Source organism: Camelus ferus, chromosome 2, assembly GCF_009834535.1.
Source record: "Camelus ferus isolate YT-003-E chromosome 2, BCGSAC_Cfer_1.0, whole genome shotgun sequence".
Lineage (NCBI taxonomy): Eukaryota > Metazoa > Chordata > Mammalia > Artiodactyla > Camelidae > Camelus > Camelus ferus.
In genome coordinates, this window is record NC_045697.1 from 108678838 (window position 1) to 108699776 (window position 20939).

General features: G+C 40.2%; 1 protein-coding gene and 1 long non-coding RNA gene across 6 annotated transcripts in view; one reads left to right on the forward strand and one right to left on the reverse strand.

Annotated features, from left to right (window-relative positions):
- Positions 1-8867, reverse strand: part of FBXW7 (F-box and WD repeat domain containing 7) — a 198894-nt gene extending 190027 nt beyond the window's left edge. For 2 of the 5 annotated variants that reach the window (XM_032464907.1, XM_032464890.1), the window contains exon 1: positions 7700-8867. The gene's annotated coding sequence lies outside the window, so the exon portion shown is untranslated. The remainder of the gene's footprint in view (positions 1-7699) is intronic. The other 3 variants (XM_032464917.1, XM_032464915.1, XM_032464872.1) reach the window with 3 other exon arrangements.
- A 202-nt stretch (positions 8868-9069) lies between these two features.
- LOC116658962 lies at positions 9070-14066 on the forward strand. Its single transcript, XR_004314188.1, has 2 exons — positions 9070-9253; positions 9833-14066. It is a non-coding gene; the product is annotated as an uncharacterized LOC116658962 (long non-coding RNA).
- Positions 14067-20939: the final 6873 nt, after the last annotated feature.

The following is a 20939-nucleotide window of genomic DNA, read 5'->3' on the forward strand; positions in this document are numbered from 1 at the left end:
AATACATAAGCTAATTTAATTTCTGCATTTACACCAAAATCTAAAGCAAACGTGTCTTAAAAGAAATTAGAGAATGAGGACAAGAGTTGGCAAGATAAACAGTACTAAGAAACATATCTCAATCTTTTCTTTCTGCCTTTGGATTTTTTTCATACACTTATCTTAAATATAGAATTCTATTAAATAAACAGACTATGAAAGCAAAGTCATATTGCTCTCAAAATAGAAATACTTCCCAAATACAAAAAAAAATCAAGAAGCATTTATTTCTTGAATTGGTCAGCTGAACACTGATTATGCCAAACCTGAAGGAAAGGTTATTTCTGAAAACGGATCCTGTATTTAATAAATATTAAGCATGAAAAGGGAATGTCCACCACACCTTCACATCATTTTAGGAAAAGGAGAAAATCAAAATTCAGTTACAACAAAATCACCTGAATAAAATTCCATCAATCTTAGTTTGAGATGTAATGACATAAATTAAACTTATTAAACTTCTTCATGATTTTTTTAAAGCTTTTCATTTCCAAGCATTAAACCAAAGGATGTTAAAAAACTTGATAACCCAATTACATCCTGATATTTCCAAATGGACAATTTAAACCAAAGTCACTTTCAGAGCTAATCAATGAATTAGTCAAAAAGAGTCCTTTCAGATCTAAGCATACTGAGGTCTTTGGAGATGAATTCAAATTTCAGCTCTGTTTAAACGAACAGAGCTGTAAATAATGGCAGTTCTGTCATTTCTCTACTTTTTAAGATTTTTAAATAATATGTTAATGAATCACACACTAGTACAGATGCTTTTGAAAACACTGCAGAATTACTTCAGTTTTATTTGTCAAACTCCAGGGCTGAGTTTAAGTGTTGGGCAACATAAAGCCTGACTTTAGCCTTCTGTCTATGTCACACTTTAGAAGATATTTAACTCAAGTTAACAGTGATGGGTCACATTACCATATGCCAGGCACTGGACAAGCTTTGCATAGACTTTATATTATCTCATTTAATCCTAACAACAGCCCTGTTAAGGACATAGTTTTCCACAGACAGCTGATGAGGCTGATAGTAAAAGGAAAAGTAGCTTGTCCCAGGCCACACAGCTAAAAAGGTACTCTGCCTAACTAATGGATCTTTTGCCTCCATAGAATTGAATGTATTTTATAAGGGAAATGAGAAGTGAACTAGCAACACGGTGCTGGCTCCAGGTATGCATAGTGCTTCCAACCACGAGATTGTTGCAAATTACCCACTACTACTAGTGAGGCAAGTCCTTCTCAGACATAGAGGATGTCATGCAAAGGTCTATTATTAGACCCTTAACTGACCTAAAAAGCATGACATTTTAAAAGTCTCATAAGATAGATACATTCTTCCAAAAACAAACCAGCAATGTGTCTTGATACTTCACATTTGGCCCAACATACTGATGGGTTCGGTGTCTTATCCTAGGGTGATCTGCTCAGAGGAAAGGCTAAGTGACAGGAAAATATTTTACACCATATCTTTTAATATTTCCTAAATTTCACAGCAGTCATGCAGAAAGGAGCATCCAGCATGACTCAGGCTCCCACAGACACAAGCTCAGCACATGCTGCCTCCTGCCTGAAGTCACCCAGGTCTCCAGTAGCCAAACTTCAGCTGGGAACAAAAAAAAAAAAAGAAAAAAAGGGCAGAGGCAACACCACAAAGCAACAGAAACTTCATAGTATCTGACTGATCTGCCAGCTGTCCCTTAGGTGATGGGGGAAAAGCAAAATATAAGATACTCAAGCAGTAAGGACTCTTGTGCATTTGTATTATTTTTCAAAAGCCTGCATTGCAGGATAGCACAACACAAACATAGGATCTTGTATTTACTTGTATCAACTTACAATTTTAGAGAAATCAATTGTTACTCAAAACTTTTTAAGGGAATATTTTAGAAAAACTGTCATACATTGGTTTGTCTCTCAGGATCCAGATCAAGGACAGATGTTCCCTCAAATAATTCATCAATTCTGAAGGTAGAGTAGGAGGAAATTTTAAATATATTTGTGGGTAAAAGTATAATTATTAGAAAATATATATCCCATAGTGTTCAGGAAATGTCATGTTGATTTAGGAAATACACTCTAAACACATGTGAAAGGGAGCATGAGAAAGTGCCCAGGAGGGGTCAGGAGAAAGCAGGGAAAACCTACAACTACATGAAGGCATAAGACAGGCTGGGTTTCTACTTAGTGGGAAAAAGTCTCAAAGGAGAAAGGTTTAGCAGCAAGAGTTCATTATTTGAAAACAACTTTACTCATCTGTTTGTAATGAAAATTCAACTACACTAAAAAGAAAAAAAAGTAATGCACCACTCTTTTCCCTGGTCCACTGAAAGTGTCAACAATATGGAACATTTCTATTTGGGATATTTGCAGATATGAGAGGAACACCTTGTGTCTTTTAAATTGCCACCCATCCTTAAGCCTGAGAATGACAAATTACCTAAAAAGGCAAAAAAAAAAAGATTTTCAAAAAGAGCAAGGAAAGAATCATCTCCTAATGAATAGGAAAGTAACTTTACAGTGACCTTCTTTCTAAAAGGTATACTAAAAATGTCAGTTTATATAAAACTGTCAGGCACCTTTCTTAAAGGAAGAGGAATTGAAGTATCTATTATATGTGTAGAAATACTATGTAAAGTAAAAGCAGGCTTGACAATAACTAAAAAGTGTCACTATTGGAAGAGTAATCCTTTCCCCTGACAGAAACTGGGGAACCCAAAGATAAATAAGATTTATGAAACCAGGCAAAAATATACCATCATCCAACGTAGCTATTCGTTGACATATGAAACAAGTGTTGTGGTGCTAGCTATGATGTAAAATTGATAAAACTGAATTATCCTTTCTAAACCACACATTTGAGGCAGATTCACTTAAGAAATACATTAACCCATGTTACATTTACCTCTAAGAACACAGCAAAGCTTTTTAATGTACACATTTAAATAACTTAAGTGATCTGTTCAGAAATAATACTTGAAATTAACAAAACCAAAATGGTGGAGCAATAATTCCACACACTGAGTTAGTCACTACAAAAGATCAAGACTTGAAGAAACCGAAGTATAAAACCTTAGTGTTCTTACAGTTTGACAAATATTTTTACCTGATTGAAACAAACCATAAATACTTCTAATTTCACATCTAAAGCAAATGCTTTACAACTTATTTTCAGAATCTTTCAAAATTATACCCAGAAGTTTCTTCAGATACTCCAAAGACACTTCTGGCCATGATGCACAGCCATTATACCACTATACAGTATCTTACATGGTATGGTATCTTTGAACAAGAAATGCAAGTGTCCCTACTTTTTGGCTGCATCCCTTCATAGATGGCATTGCCCCTGTTCCTCAGTCCATGGTTTTCATTACTATGGAGGCAAAAGTAACTTGAACAGTAGACTCTATGCTTTACGCAAAATCATTTTAAGACATCTCAGGAACACATCCCAAGGAACACATCTCGTTTAGAAAACAGAGACCACCTAAAATAGGCAGTCTCAGCTTTGTAGTAATGAAGCTCAGACTGCATGCAGGTGGACTTGGCAGTTGTCTACATCAGGGGTCCATAAACTATGAGCCAAACCCATACTACCTCCAGTTTTTATGCATAAGGTTTTATTAGAACACAGTCACCTTCATTCACCTACAGATTGTCTGTGGCTGCATTTGCACTACAAGAGCAGAAATGAATCATTGTGACAGGACCATGTGGTCCACAAAATCTAAAATATTTACTAACTGGTCCTTCACCAAAAAGAAGTTTGCCAACCCCTCCTCTACACAACGAGATGTCAGAGGCAGCACAAGACTTCTCCAAGTACCATCTCTAACGTAAGTGAATTGGGCCGCTGCTAGCCTAGGTGTGGGCTATGGGGTCATCTGGTGTCAAACACACAAACACAAATGCACACTCTTAAGTCTTTTTAATCATCTCATATCAATCCCAAAGTTGCCTAGGCAAAGCACATGACGTTACCATTTCCAACTACCAGAGTCCCACCATTCCCACTGTCTTTACTAGTAAATTACATTAATCCAAAAAGGCTGCCCTTCAAGGTTCACTGGAACATGACTTCACCTGCATGAAAAATGTTGTGGAAAATAGAGGGTGAGGAGAGAAGGCACCCATATGGCATCTGTTCCAGAACCACCTTAGATCTAGCTCCCTGTCTAAATAGCTCTTCCCCCAGAAGGTCCTGCCATTTGAATTATCACTCCTAAGAAGAGGTCAAAGAAGCTACTAGGGAGATAATGAATTCGAACACAAAACAGTGTGGATATATAGATTCCTTACCTCACAATCCTTAATTCTTGTTTGAATCAACACTAAATTCTAGGCTTCACCACAGAAATTTAAAAATTGTTTTAAATTTTTATAAAATCAGTCTTCCAGCATCTTATGCTTCAAAAATGTCAGGGTTTTTTAAGTGTCAAGTTGGTTTTATTTGTTAGTTTTTTAATAAAAAGATTTTTTAAAGGCATTTTCAGCAATGCTGTGCCAGCAAAGGGCTGTCCCGTCCACTGTGTGGGACACAAAGACACACACCACCTACCAGCAGGAGAAGCAGCCTTCTTTGCCAGCTATTTTAGCCCCACTTCATCATGTTGGGGACTAAACTCAGTATGATAATGAAAGGCACATTTTAAAAACATGAATTTGGTAAAACAGATCTGTCCTTTATGTATAAGTTCCTTAACAGTGAAATCCTACATATTCTTCTGAACTTAACCTCAAGAGACATACCCTACAAAAAGCTTGCCAGTAGTTTCAAAAATAATCATGTGTCCTGAGACTGGCTGTTCCTCCCTTTTCCACTTCAAGTTTTACTCACTTTAAAAACATCTATTTTAGGGAGAGTCTCATCCATCTCTGTTCTTACTATACCTTTGCTAACTTCAACAGATTCTCCTCTCCCAAGTAAAAATACCCATTTGTCAGCTCTTTGCTCTCCATCAGCACTCTTGAGAAACCTTAATACTTTGTAGCTCACGGTGAAAAAGAATGCAACAATGAATATATTTATGTTCATGTATGGCTGAAAAATTGCGCCCTACACTGGAAATTGACACAACATTGTAAACTGACTATAACTCAATAAAATAAAATTTAAAAAAAAAAGAAACCTTAATACTTTGATAATGACTCCCAACTCTACACTTTCAGGGTATTATTCATTATTTTACCATCTTGAGATTACACTGGTATCCAACGTTAATCCTAAAATTTAATGTCCAAAACAAAGTCCACTGCCCCATTTCTGAATTACTTTGTATCAGAAACCACTAGCACCATGCTAATATATTGGGAGCACCTTTTTCACTCCTCCATCTGTATCGCTCTTCAGTGACCATGGTATAAAAATGTTGGTTCCCTAGAAAAACAAAATCCTAATCCAGGTATAATGCCTTGGTTTAAAATACAATTTCTCCTCTATGGTTTAAAACTACCATCTCAGGAATATTGTTCTCAACTGATTCTTTGAGCTGTAAACACATACCCACACAAGCACAAACAGACCCTAAGCTACTCAACTTCCTTTTGAATTCCCACCAACTAACTTCCTAATTACCTCTGTTCCCCACATCCTCCAGTTCCAAAAGTCTTAACACTTTATCTCTACCTGCTATTTTCTTCCTAAAAGACACCTTCCGCTGGCTCAAACACTCCAATATGTTCTATATAGTCGAATATCAACATTTCCCCAATGAAAAATGTACAAACACATTCACATCTATAAGGTACCAAACAATATCTCCAATATAGTGGTCATAGAAAACAGGTCCATTCCCCTTTTCCCACAGTTTTGTGCAGTTTGGGTATCATTGCCTCTGCCACTCATAAGGAAAAGTACCTCAAAGGTAGGGACCCCCAAATACTTTGTTATTTCTTTGCTACCCAAATATACAATAAAACATTGTCATGATTTTTGACCAATCTATAGCCAAAGCAATAAAAGTCTTAAAGTTAGTAAGCAACTCCGATGGAATATAATTTACACTTAAACTCGCTGGTAGTCTGTCCACCCTTCCTCCCCCAAAAAACAGCCTATGCAAGACTAGATTTGTCTTTCTATCTTTGTGAAGCATGGGATACGTGACTTCCTCAAGATTACAAAATATCAGATCCATCCAGCAGCATTTGTCTTTGATTCCACATCCAACATTACATCCACTACTCAAAAGTTTAATGTCAGTACCTACGTAAAATAGACAGAATTTAAGGTTCATAACAAAGGCATAACAAGAACAAGGCATATAAATAAGGATAAAACAGCTGCAGAAGTTCCAGAGGAGGGCAAAGTGATCAAAGGGATGGAAGAAATTATTCTCAAACAGACAAAAAGAGTCAGGAAAGATGATGGTAAAGAGGAACAGTGAAAATCTATAAAACCAGGAAAAGATGAACTCCAGCTCGTTCTAGCATTTCTCAAAACACACGCTCAGGATCTGTCCTGGAACTTTAAATAGACAGGTTTGGGATAAATAAATGAATTGCTAATAAAAATGAGGGCTAATAAACTTGTAGAATTTGTCACTTCAGAAGAAAAAAGTACAGGCTAAAAAGTGTTTGAGAAAGTTTTAAATAAGTTTGATCAAGGTCCTGAATGGAAAATTTAACACAGATGACCCAGGCTTACATTCACTCCACAGAGCCTCTCTCAGCATTGGGTTCAGAATGTAAGCCCACACAGTTGTCTCCAGGGACCGCAATTCTCAGTATAGTGCTGTCTGTGTTGTTATGTAAAATTCCACCTATGCCTAACCCTTAAAGTCTGTGTAAATATACAAAATATTCATTATCTTCCTGCACCTTAATTTGGCACTCTGAGAGGATACTTAAAATACAAATCAAAGATTCTATAGACTTCTCCTTTAAAGTAACAAAGGGGGATAAAAAGTCATCCTCATTTGATAGAGAAGACAATCCAAATAAGTCACAAGTCATTCCACCAATTAAAAAATGCTGTCGATTAGGACATATGCTATTAAAAAAAAAAAAAAAGCATTTGGGTAAGGAAAAATGAAATACCTTTTTAATAAACTGGTTAAAGTACTAAATGCTCTCCCCCAAATCAGTTATGATTCCTAAGAACTCCAAGTTTCCTGAGTAACTGATCTTTGTTACCACGTCCTGCTGATACGCAGGAACTGCACCCAGGAAATGAGAAGGTAAAAAACTCCTGTACTAAAATGAAAACTCTCAAGGAAGACTGCAGGAAAACAAAGGAATTTTAATTTCAGAGGCTTCCATTTGGGAACCCAAATAAGAGTTGCCCAGAAACAAAACCTACAGCGCTGTTTCCCACCCGATGTACCAGGAAAAGCTACATACACAGAGATGTCCTCTGTGCGCACATATGCTCTGGCTTCCTCAGTTTCCTTTTACCAATTAATGGCCAGAAACATGCAAGTGTCCACTCTGCAGAAAGACAGAACTCCACAAAAAGAAACCTGCAGGCTTGCGTATCACACACAGAGAGCTAAAATGTTACAAAACACGGGACTGCCTGATACCTTCTGCCCGCAGTGAGGACTCAGGTACCCCGCTCATCTATACGCTCCCAGCACTCCGGAGAAACATCGGCAAAACTGTGGAGAACGCACCGGCATCCTCCCCCTCTCTACCCCTCAATTCCCTTTCCCGGGGCCACTCACACTTTACAGAAGAGCCAGAGCGCTGTAAGTGGGCTGGTTCCCTTCCTCCTCGGGATGGAGGCGGCAGCTGCGGCAGACTCCGGAGCGTTACTGAGGAAGAAGCGGGGCTGGTATCGCTAAGCCGGGCGGCCACCCGGGTCTCTTCCGCGCCGCCGGAGCACAGGAGGCGGCGGTCCCGCTTACCTCCTCTTTTCCTCTTCCTGGGTCTCTTCAGGCTGAGTGTTCGGCCCGTCCCGGGCCACTTGTCCCCGGACAGTCACGTTTGGGAGGCTCCGGATTTTGATTTTTATAAAGTTTCCTCTGGGCGGAGGCTGCGGCCGGCCCTCCGGGTCCCCCCCGGCCCCGCCGCCCTCGGGGCTGGGGTGGGGGGTGGGGCCCTAAGAACTCCTCCCGGAGTCCTGCCGAGGAGCCGGGGGGCCGGCGACCGCCCAAGGGAGAAGACCCCCCCGAGGGGGTAGAGGGGAGGGGGAGGGAAGGAAAGGATGGCGGCGCCGGTCCTGCTGTCCCCGCCGCCCCGGCCGCCGCTTCACATCGGGGTCCCCGCCCCCCCGACTGGGGGTGGTGGCCGAGCCTGGGGTCTCGGCTCATACACTCCGGGGCGAGATGCTACGGCCCCGGGCGGGTGGCCGAGGCGGCGGCGAGGTGGGGGATCCAGCCAGCTCCGCTCGGCGCCACCCCGCTTCCGGCTCCCACAGGTGTCGCTGAGGCTGGGACCCCCTCCCTCCACCTTGGGGGTCCCTTGCCCCACGCCCCAGGATGAGACAGAAGCTCCAGCCGCATCTCAGCGCCCTCTCACCGCGGAGCCGCTGACGAGCCCCGCCCGAGGTAGCCGCCTCCCGGCCCCCCGGCCGCCGGCTCCGGCTCGGGCTCGGGCTCCGGCGTGTGCAGCTGCCGCTGCCGGCCGGGAAGGTGAGGGGGGGAGAAAAGGGGTGGCCGCGGCTCCCGGTGGCCTGGGTTAGGGCGGAGGTCTCGGCGGCGTCCAGTGCACGGGGGCTGGGTCTCTCGGATGCTCCCTCGCTCTCACGCTCTCGGCGGCGGCGATAGCAGCGCCCGGAGCTCAGCTCGCTGACTCGCTCGCTCAGTGCGGGGCTCTCGCCTCACTCCAGAGAGAGGGGCGGGAGGAAAGCGGCGCGGACCGATGACGTAAGTCACCTAGCAACCGCTCTCTTCCCCCCTCCCTTTTCTTTCCGCTCGGAGGCTTCCTCCGCTGGCCTTTTTTCCTCTTTCCAACCACCCCGCCCTGGGCGCCTCTGGCGCGCACTGATGACGCTCGGAGGGAAGAGGAAGTTGGGCTCGGCGAGCGGGTGGGTGCGCCTCGGGCCGCGGGACTCGCCGCGGCTGCTGCCGACGCCTCTACGGCCGCGTCAGAACTGAAGAGAGGAAGGGGAGGAGCCGAGTGGAGCCTAAGCTGCCGCCTCATCTTACCCCTGACCCGAGGGCGGCGGAGAGAGCTTGCTCCGTAGCGGTTTCCTTCAGAGCAGGTGGTGACTGCTCCTTGGCGAGCAAGGAGGAGGCCCAGGCCGGGCAGCCCGCTCGGGCGCGCACCACCCGAAGGTGAGGCATTTGGCCCCAAACAGGCCTTTCAAAAGCCCGACTGAGCGAGAAGTTATCTTTCAGCTTGATCCCAGGCACCTGCTCCGGGGAGCGAGAGCCCCACCCTTTCCCTGGTGTGAGGCGAGACCCAGCGGCCAATAACTTGTGGTCAGACGGAGCAAATGTTTGATGAATGAATGAATGCCTCCTTCACTCCCGGAGCTCAGAGGAGTTTGATGGAAGTGCAAGCGCTTTGTAAACTGCGTAGCATTGTACAGATGAGAGTTGTAATACATCCCTCTTCCCCCTGTTCTCCACTCCAAAGAAAACAGGGGATGAAGCTTCCGTGAGAAGTCACAACCTGAGTCTTTAGTGAAAGAGGCAGATTGCTGGGACGAGGGAAGGGAGTCATCCTCCCGGAGAGTGGAAGGATTTTTGACTTTTGCAGGAAGAGAATTTAGTAGTGCCTCCCTTTGAGAAGGCATTCTTGCTTGTGGTTTGGCGCTTTGGAGAACTGATAGATTGTTAATCAGTGTCCATTACCGTCAAGAAAAAAATTTTGGCCTATGTTTCAGATAAATGTTATTACTCTTTACGCAGCTTTTCCTACAGATGTTATCCTGGAAAGTAAATTCAAGTAAAAACTCATGAAGTTGAAAGCGTGGTTTTCTAGGAAAAGAAATTTTAAGATAAAAGGACCAGATTCCTCAGAAATCTGTCTCGAACCTGTCCTGGTAAATAATGTGAGACTGAGATCAAAGCAGCAGTGATGAAAGGAAGCAGATTCCACAATTCTGTCTCTGGACCCCGGCACGCCATACGTCCTCTGGAAGCGGCAGTAGCGGATATTGCAAGTCTTTCCAACTCGGAATAAGCAGCAAGTTTTTGCAGACAGATCTGGGGAGTTCAAGGTTTCTGCCACTACTGCCACCACATATGCAAATAGTAGACCAAGGAAACCTCTAACTGGATAATTCCAAGGGCTCATTTTTACTGAAATGCTGCAGAAAAAGTGATGGGAGGGGGGAGACGGATGTTGCAGAAGCAAGAAGAGACTCAGAAAGTATAACCTGCCCAGCTGCCCTTCATCCAGAGTTCTAAGAGCCAAGTTAGCTGTCCTACTTAAGCTACCCTTAATTTGATTTGACTTTTCACGACCAATCCCTGCCATGTCCTTCCAAATAAGACTCACAGGGAATCAGACCAGCAAGCAATGGCCTCACATGGCTACAAAATAAATCGTTTTTGATTTTGCCCCTCTTCCTAATTTTTTTATGGAAATTGAAGGAGTAAAATACACAGATTTAGAGGATTCTGTAAAGCTGAGCACCTCAGCTTTTAAGTTCTGTGGGCTTTGGTGGAAAAGATTGCAAACATCAGAGCTCTGCAGCCCAGCAGAGGATGCCTCCAGAAAAGTGTGACCACTTGGGGCTCTTCTGCATACTGGTCTGTTTCATTGTCAGTGGCTCCACCCTAGAACCTGGGTGCTGAGAGCCCCTCAGCCACCTACTTAACAAAGCTACAGCTGCGCTAGTTTACTAGGCAAGATCCACCCACTTCACCACCCAGTATGATAACTGGAGGAAACAGCTGGAACTGATGACTGCAGAGAAGGAAGTTCATACATTTCCAACTTGGTCAGCATCTCTTTAGTTCTTTTACTTATTAATCCAGAGAAGAAAACAGCTAGTTCATTCAAAATTCAAAAAAATCTGAGGTTTTAGGTAACAGTTCTCTCCCTGGATCATCATTTTATGATAAAGATCCACATACTACATTAGAACATAACAAAAGGATGTTTGTGTAGGATTTTCTCCTACACCAAAAAGTGAGCTCTTACGAGAAACTATTTAATCCGTTTTTTTATCCCACATCAGTTTTTACTGTCAAAGATTTCATAAGCTGAATTTTCTAGCAAAATTTCTTTCCAGATATTCCATCTACAATATTCAACTACTTTTTATTTTTAATTGTGCATTTTTATTGTGAAATAAACCTCAAAATGCATAAGGCAGTTATTCCATATAATGAATAATTATAAAAGAAACCTCCGTGTGACCAACCAGATCAAGAAATGGAACACTGCCAGCACCCCAGAAGTCCCCCGGTGACCTTCCTGAACACAACTCTTTCCCTCCCTTTTAGAGGTAACCATTATTCTAACTTTTGTGATAACCATTTCCTTGTTTTTTTCTCTATTGTTTTATCACAAGCATGCATCCCTAAATCATATATTGTTTGGTTTTGCCCTTTCTTTTGGAACAACATAATATGTAACCTGTTGTGCTTACTACTTTTGCTCAACATCATTTTTAATCCATATGTTGTTTGGGTTGTTCATATAACTGTAATTTGTTCATATTAATTGCTGCATATTACAGTGTTTCATTGTAGCAATATGCCATAATTTATTTAGCCATTCTATTGTTGATGGATATCTGGGTTGTTTCCAGTCTGGGACTCTTACGAACGCTGTTTTAAATATTCTTTATATATGTATTCCATCACATCTATATGAGTTTCTGTATGGTATATACCTGGGAGTGGTTATGTGTACTATAAATTTGAATGAATCATGCCAAGCTGCTTTCTGAAGTGTTATACTCACACCAGCTGTGTATGAGCCTCATTGCTTCACACCCTCAGCCACATTGGTATAGTCAGTCCTTTCAGCTTTGCCAATCTGGTGGGTGTGTAGTAGTAAATCACTGTGGTTTTAACTTGCATTTCCTTGATTACTGATGCTGTTGAGGACCTTCTCATATGTCAGCTAGCCATTTGGGCTGCTTCTTTTGTGAAGTGGGTTATCGTTTTCATGCCTAACCTCTAAGATGCCCGATTCTCCAATATCCTTTTATAGTCCACATTTGAATAATATATTTCAGGTAAGGTAATGCTACCAGATGAGTTATATTTAAGACACGGTCTTTCCAAAATAAGAACAATTATCCTGCCTAATTATCTCTTTATCAATTTGATAATAAGCTTCTTAAAAGTAGAACTATGAGACTATATTTTTTACATTCCAAAATAATGCTATGCTTTCAATTATTAAATTGTTGCTGGACTCCCTCATGGTGGTTTGGGGTTTGTGACTTGGTTTCCCTCAAAAATGTAAAGTCGATATTTCTTCTCTTGGAATCTGTGTAACTGAACTCTGTTATTGCTTTGTATTTTATAGGCAACTATGTAACAAACTATTTCACCAGCACAAATTTTTTTTCATTTCCGAGTTTCATTCATTTTGTAAAAATCATGGTGGCTTTTTCTTTCCCCCTAAAGTTCCTGCTAAAATACATGGTTGGTTGGTTTTTTAATTTCACTCATTAATATTAAATATATACCATTCCTGTCACTACCTGGCACATTTTCTCAACATATTCTATTTGATTGTTTTTATCATTTTATCATTCTTATCTCTCAGTTCTTTGTTTAAAGTCAGTGATATTTTAAGACTGGAGGAAGATGAGACCCAGAGAAATTAAATGACTTACCCAGAGTCAGAAGAGCAAGTAAAAAGGAAACTTGGAGTGGGCCCCAAGTCTTCAAATAGAGTACACTTAGCATTATATCACACTGACCTCAGTCTCTGGAGCAGTAAGGTAAATTCATTCCCCTGGGCTATTGAATATTGTTCACTTCAACATGGCAAACCTCTTATTCCACCACTGGATATGGTTACTTTATTTTAAGCCTAACAGCTTTAGGAGCAGATTAGGACTGATATAAATAAAAATAAAAGAATAAAATTTTTGAAGACTAATATAAATAATAGTGCTTAAAAGAGGTTACATGGAACCTGGCTTTTAAAAAAGAAGGTTCCCCCCGCCCCCTTTCATCCCTTATAGCTAGTCTGTCACTAGGCCCCATGGCCTCTTCAGACAATTATCATACTTCTTCAATATCTGAAAAAAAGAGTTACACAAAAGAAAGCAGTGATTGGTAGTGTCAAATGATGCAGAAAAGGCCTTTGGATTTGATCAGCTCCCTAATAATTCCATAATGCTGTTAAAAATGCTAGAGAATATCAGAACTTAATGACATTTTCATATACAGGAACAAATCAGTCTAGAAACTTAGCAACCGTGTCATGAGATTGTCCCTTTGTGGCCTTTATCATCATCTAGGTTTGCAAAAGGAGTGATTCTAAAACTGAATGACAGATGACTACTACTTTTAATAGAAAATAAATTAGTAAGGTAACTTTGAATTTCTTGTAATATTTGATAATTTAACTGTATAAAGTTTCAGAAGAAGCCTTGATTTGGTTTTATCATTAATAGTCACTAAATATTTTTATCTAATAAAATCTAGCAGTTATTTTTAAAATAAAATACTGAGTGAAAACCACCTTAAAGAAAAGAACTTCATAAAAACATTAAGGTAGGCTTAGATATAACTTAGCTCTGAAAAGCAAAGTTTTCTAAATGTTTTGGCTTGAAATTCAAAGTTGAGTTATTGAATTAACAGTCAGTAGTTGCCAGAGGTACTAGATACATAAACACTATTTGTATTTTTTTGTCTTCCAAAAAGCAGTGATACGTAGAAAACATAAGGATTTTCACAGTTACTTCACCATTCAGTGAAAAGAAATTTACTTATCACCCACTATTTCTTAGCACTGAACTAAGTGCTGGACATATAATGGTGAAAAGAATGATGTCCCTGGCTTCATGGAGTTTACAGTCTAGTCCAGTATGTCCCAGGCTTAATACTTGACCCCAGCTACTACCATCTACTATTCGATCTATATTCTGCATAATCATCTGGTGAATAAATGGGTGGCTGCTTTGTTCTGTTGATAAGCAAATAAATGATCACATGCTGGAAACCATCGATCCGATTGTCATTTTTCAGATTTTCATTATGACAATTTTTAAAAATACAGAAAAATTGAAAGAATAATTTGTGTTCATACACTTTTCATCTAGATTTGGTCATTGTTAACATTTTGCTGTTTGCTTTATGTATTTTTCTGAACCATTTGAAACTAAGTTGCAGGCATCATGATGCTTCATCTTTTTTCTTAGGTGATACTTTAGCAGGGATCACTTAAGAAGAAGGATATACCTAACTCCAACCTTTAGTAGACCTGAAAAAATTAACAAAAATCTATATCTGAATTTAATTCACATTTAAATTCCCCTATACAAAATAAACAGCAGGGTCCTACTGTATACACAGGGTACTATATTCAGTAGCTTATAATAACCTGTAATGAAAAAGAATATATATGTATAGTTGAGTCACTGTGCTATACCCTAGAAACTAAAACAACATTGTAAATCAACTGTACGTCAATTTAAAAAATAAAAATAAATTTCCCTAATTGTCTCAACATTCTTTTTACAGCTTTAGAGGGATATAATTGACAAATAACATTGTGTAAGTTTAAGGTGTACCACATGATGATTTGATATGCCTATGTATTGTGAAATGATTACCACAATAAGGTTAGTTGGCAAACCCATCACCTCACATAGTTACCTTTGTGTGTGTGTTTTCGGCGTGGTAAGAGGGCAGGCGAAACATCATTTAAGATCTACTCTCTTAGCAATTTTCATGCGTAAAATCCCAACAATATTTTTGATAGCTTGTGTCCTCCCCCAACCTGGATCCAATCAAGGTTCACAGATTGCATTCTTCAATCATATTAGGAGAGGGGAGGGTATAGCTTAGTGGTAGAGCATATGCTCAGCATGCACAAGGTCCTAGATTCAATCCTCAGTACCTCCATTTTAAAAAAAATTAGTAAATAAACCTAATTACCTCTCCCCTAAAAAAATTTTAATATAAATATTTTTAGGGAAACTAAAAACTGGACTCTTCAATACTGTTTGGAAATAATTCCTTTACATTATATCATTTCTTTTTTTTTCTTATAAGTCTAAGAGCATTATGTATTTTTAGTAAGGGATGATCTTTTCTCCAGTAGCTTTTTCTCAGCCTTTGACTCAATGCAGCTTTAATAGTTGGGGGAATCACTCACTGAGGTACTGAGCACTCCCTTATTTTCCAAAAGGAACCTATAAATTTTCTTCACCTTTGCCCCACCATGCTTCCCCTAGAAGGCTCTGATCTTTCTCCCAGCCAAACTCTTATTACCTCTTTGTCCTTTCTAGGAACCCTTTCAAGAGCATCTAACTCACAATTCTTATTTTCTTTTATTCTCCACCCATCTTTCAGGCTACCACCTCTGCTTAACTCTACCGGAATCTGCACCTGATTTCCTTTACTGAAACTCTGTCGCTAGGAGTCCTTCGCACCAGAACCCACCACCACTGCAACCTGCCACCACTAATGTGTACTTAGCTGATTCCAAAGGAAGGAAAGGACATACTTCAAGAATCTAGAATATAAAGTTATTTCATTTAATCTTCACAAAACCTTGCAAAGTAGGTGCAAGATGCCCACGTTCTTTTTTCCTCTTCCTGGCCACAAAGGAAGACTTTATTTCCCAGCCTCCCTCGTACTTAGGCTAGAGCCATGTGATTAGTCTGGCCAGCAGAATGTGGGCAGAAGTACGTCATGGCCAGGCTTGATCCCTAAAGTTTCCCATGAGATAATCAGCTCCCCTATCTACAAGGCTTAGAAGCAAAGGATGTTCAGATATTGGATCACATGCTAGGAGTCCAGATTCCTTAGTTGCTACTTGGAGAAATGCTATCTGACCTAAATCGGTGAACAGAGCAAAACATACAAAGTTAAGTTGCTAAGTTTAATACCAATTTTTCATTTAGAAACATAAAGTATAGCAAGTCATTATGTTAGTATTCTAGTCGAATGAGGTTGAGTTACATAAGCTTTTGTGACCTGTCCATGAGAATGCAACCCCTTTTTGTTATATTGTCTTTATAGAAATGAGAGTTCTGAATTCTAATCCAAACTATAAAAGAACTTTTAGGGAAAAGAAAACCCCTAGGGCTCGACCCTTCTGTGAAAGTACCACATATTAGAACATTGGCACCCTCCAGATATTTGTCCAAGGTTTCCATTTCAACAAATCGGCTTCCATTTCAGGGATGAAGATATCCTCATGTTCTCCAGCCTTTCATTCCAGCATGGATGTTTCTTTTAATAACCGAATAAAATCTTATGACCTACCATCTTACATGCTATGAGAAGTTCAGAGCCAGCTCCCTCCACTGTGGGTGGCATCTTCAAATTATTTTAAAGCCTGCCCCACACTGGACACTACTATTTCATTTCATCAACATAAGGCTGTTCTACATAGCGGACTTTTAGGTTGAAGGGTAACAAATGATTATTCTAGTTTAAGAACCAACTTATAACGCAGGAAACAACTTCAAAATCAACATCAGTTACAACTTTTCCTAGAGCTATTGGCCAGTTGGGACCTTAGAGCATTTCTCCCGTATTACATCTTTCCTTAGGTCTCTTCCAATCACACTGTATTTGCTACTCTAGCCCCCACAGCCTGTTCACATCTCTCCAGAGAAGTCTCCTTAAATACAAGATTATTTTTACTTAACTAAACAAACAATTCAACTGTCTTGGGTCTCCAGGCCACCTCTGACAAAAGCCCATCAAACTCGCCATTAATACTGTATACAGATGCAAATAACAGAAAACCCAACTGGCATAAACATGTAGAGGGTTTACTGTTTCTCTTAATTAAAAACTCCACTAGCAGGGAGTCCAAAGTTGGCGCAGCAGCTCAGTAAGGCCATCAAGTACCCGGGCTGTTTTTCTTCCCTTGCCACCATTGCCATCCATGTCGTGTTGATTTTTATCATCAAGCCTGTTGCCTAATGAGGCAGCATTTCCTCCAGAATCACATCCAGACTGCAGACCGGGAAGAAGGGGAAAGGGTGATGCCCATGGGAGGAAAAGCTGATCCTTCTCCCCATGTTTCCAGCACACTTCTCTTTAGGTCTCGTTGATAGAGGTGTCTGAGGGCCACAGCTAGATCTAAAGAAGGCTGAGGACTGTTCTAGCTGGGCATTGTTGCCCAAAGTGAGGTTGGCGTTCTGTAACTAAGGAAGGCAGGAAGAATAGACAAGGAGTAGAAAATTAACAGGGTCTGACATGCTTTGTGTTAGTCTGTTCTGACTGCTGTAACAATTTACCATAGACTAGGTGGCTTACAAACAACAGAAATTTATTCCCCACAGTTCTGGAGGCTGGAAGTCTGAGATCAGGGTGGCAGCATGGCCAGGTAGAGCCTTTGTCCAGGTTGCAGACTGCTGACTTCTCACTGTGTCCTCATGTGATGGAGAGCAGAGGGCAGCAATCTCTCTCCTAACTCTTATAAGGTCACTAATCCCATTCAGGAGAGCTCCATCTTCATGACCTCATCCAATTTTGATCACCTCCCAAAGGCCTCACCTCTTAATACCATTTAGCACCTTACAAGAGGGAAAAGGCAGAGGAGGGACAGAATAGGATTTCAACATGTGAACATTCAGTCCATAACGCCCTAAAAGATGTTTTTCTTAAGAAGCACATCTACCCCAGAGATGAAATGCCAGTGTTATAAACCACAGACATTTCTACCATAGTTTTTGTTTTAAATAGCAATTTCCCCAATGCTTGGCATGCAAATATCAGTAATACCTAGAACTTTCTTTTTGGCTTCTTAAAGTTTAAAACTTCTAGCTATGTAATTCCAGGATCATTTTTAATAAATTAATTTGTGATCTCTAGATGACTGGATTTTAATTTCTTACATTATCATTGCAAAACACATCATATTAGTGACATTTTAAGCTCTTTTTTTAGACCCATGTGTAAGAATGATGATTAATTTCCCTTTTACAACCACAAATTATTTTTATTTAGTTTAAAACAATCTGAAACTTACAGAAGATTAGTACAGTATAAAGAACTTTTTTATCTTGAACCCTTATTTGGGAATGTGTTACTAACCTGATGCCCCGACACCCCCAAATACTTAACAGGGTGCTTCGGTCACTCTCCCGCATACATAATCACAACACAGCCATCAAAATCAGGAAGTAAACATGGATCATTCATATTACCCAATCCTGAGACCTTTATTAAATTTCATCAGTTGTCCCAGTAATATCCTTTATAGCAAAAAAAAAAAAAAAAAAAAAAGATACCCTTCAGAATGTGTATTGCATTTAATTGTCACATCTCTTTAGTGTCCTTTAGTCAGAAATGCTTCTTTAGTCTTTCTTTGATTTTCATGACCTTGATACTTTTGAAGATTGCAGCTAGTTGTTTTATGGAATATCCTTCCAAAAAACGCTGTTTCAAATTGTCCCATTACTGATGTTGTACACTTTAATCTCTTGATTAAAATGGTGCCTGCCAGGCTTCTCCACAGTGAAAGAACTCCAAAATAAAGTTACTATTTTTTCCATTTGGAATTAACAGGTATTACTTTTGTAATGAAACACTTTAGATCTAAATAAATATCTTATTCCTTTTCAAGCTTTCGTTTTACTCTTATTTATATCAATATGGGCTCATGGTTTCCTATTTTGCTCAGGAGGTTATAATCTGTTATGTTATTATTTATTTTGATGCTTACATTGTCCCTTTTTTGGCCATTGGGAACCCCTTCAAATTGGCTCTTGTGTCGTTCTGTCCCATCAGTCGATGAGTATTTTCTTTTTTTCTAGCACAACAGAATGTTCCAGGCTCATGTTGTCCTTCCCTGCCCCAGTGTTGCAAGTGGTCATTTCTCCCAGGAATAGGGTTACCAAATAAAGTAGAGGTTAATCAGTTAAATATGAATTTCAGGTAAATAATGAATAAATATTTAGTGGAGTCATGTCCCATGCAATAATTTCTTGTCTACTAAATATTTGCTGTATTTTTATATGCTTAATTTTGCACCCTACCAAAAGCCCTGGTTCCTTTACATGGCACATGGTATATAGAATCCACAACTTGAGGAGGTCTGCTGGTTGGAGTTTGAATTCACAGCTCTCGGGCTTCCCTTGACGGATGGAGCTAGGGAACACATAACACACACACACATACACATTTACGTCTGTATGTCAATATTGATGCCATATAGATATAGATACATTGCAATCTATGAGTTCACACTGGTAACTTCTAATTCTAATCCTGAAGGTATACTCCAGTTTTCCCTTTCCATGTTTATGGCTTCATTCTCCAACAGTGAGAATCCTGGCTCTCATTACCCTTAATATATTTACTTATTTTGGGTAGGGGTGGGTAATTAGGTTTATTTATTTGTTTGTTTATTTTTAAACTGTTTTTTTTAGCAGAGGTACTGGGGATTGAACCCAGGATCTCGTTCATGCTAAACACAAACTCTACCACTGATCTACACCCTCCCCCCCTTATTATATTTACTTATCTGATCAGTCCCTTAGCATATAATCAAACCTGCACCACTGTCCCTGCCCCCTTCCCATGAGGATGCCCTGCCTGTACTCAGACCCCGGTGCCCTGACATCCACACAGGTCAACACTCTCTCACCCGCCTCAACACAGGCCACCCCACACCCTTCACCTTGTTTGGGATCTGTGTTGTTCCCCACCCCGCCCTGCACAGATCCTTGCCTCTCCCTGCACAGGCTTTGTACCACATGCGGGGCCATCCTCCGTGTGACTCCACATATGTCCTTCACCCGTGTGTACACCCTCCTCACCTTGCTCTAAGCACAAATGTCTTCAGATGTGATACTTAAGTAAGAAATGTTTTATTACTCTTCTTATTCATAACATTCATAACATTTTACTCATAAGGTTTTCAATGTAAAAGAGGCTTTGACAGAGGCAACTAGAAAAATAGGGATATTTTTATTCATTTGCATTGAGCTGATACTAACCATTACTTATTGACTAATAATAAAAACCCAAGAGAAATCAAAATTAGAAATGTAAAAATAAAAAAGACTCAATGTCCCCACCCAAAAATGAGAATGTTAACAACCACTTACATAAATTAAAAATAAATGAAAATAAATGTTCCTTTAAAAAAAAGTGTAGACTATGGTTTAAAAACCTGTGTTTGTCTCCACTTCCTCTCAAAAGCCCTGAAAATAATAGTAAAGGAATAAAAAAAAGCATAAAAAGTACGAAGAGAACAGGAGACAAAATGACAGCAGAGAGGAGATGTCAGGAAATTCTAGAAGATAGAAAGTAGATAGACAAAGAGTAACTAAGGAAAAATGGAGCGAAACCTAAGTTCCTGCAGCAGAGTGTCCAGCGATAACCAGCTAATCCCTCATGTGAAACCCTAGAAAATGTCAAAAATGGAAGTCACTAGTCACCCCTGAAGGCATGGGCGCAGGGTAAAGTGGAAAAAGGCTTTTTCTTATGAATGGACAGCCAAGGATCACCAGACATTTGAGGAAAGTCTAATATGAAAGCAAAAAAGAAATGAACCTGGAGAAAACTGAGACAATACGGAAAAAAGAAAATTATCACAGATTGTGATAAAATTGTAAGAGGAAAGGCGTGGGATAGTGCTGTGTGTGTGTGTGTGTGTGTGTGTGTGTGTGTGTGTGTGTGTGTGTGTGCACATAGATAATTAAACCTCATCTTTAATAACAGAAACTTCATAGATGATGTCTTGGTTTGAAAAATCATGACATCTATATCAGCATGTTATTTAGATGCAGATATGAAGGGGAAAAACACCTAAAGACTTGAAAATGGTTGCCTCTCAGGAAGCCACATTAGATGAGGGAAAGGCAGGTGAATTTCTCTCTCTCTCTCACACGCACACACACACACA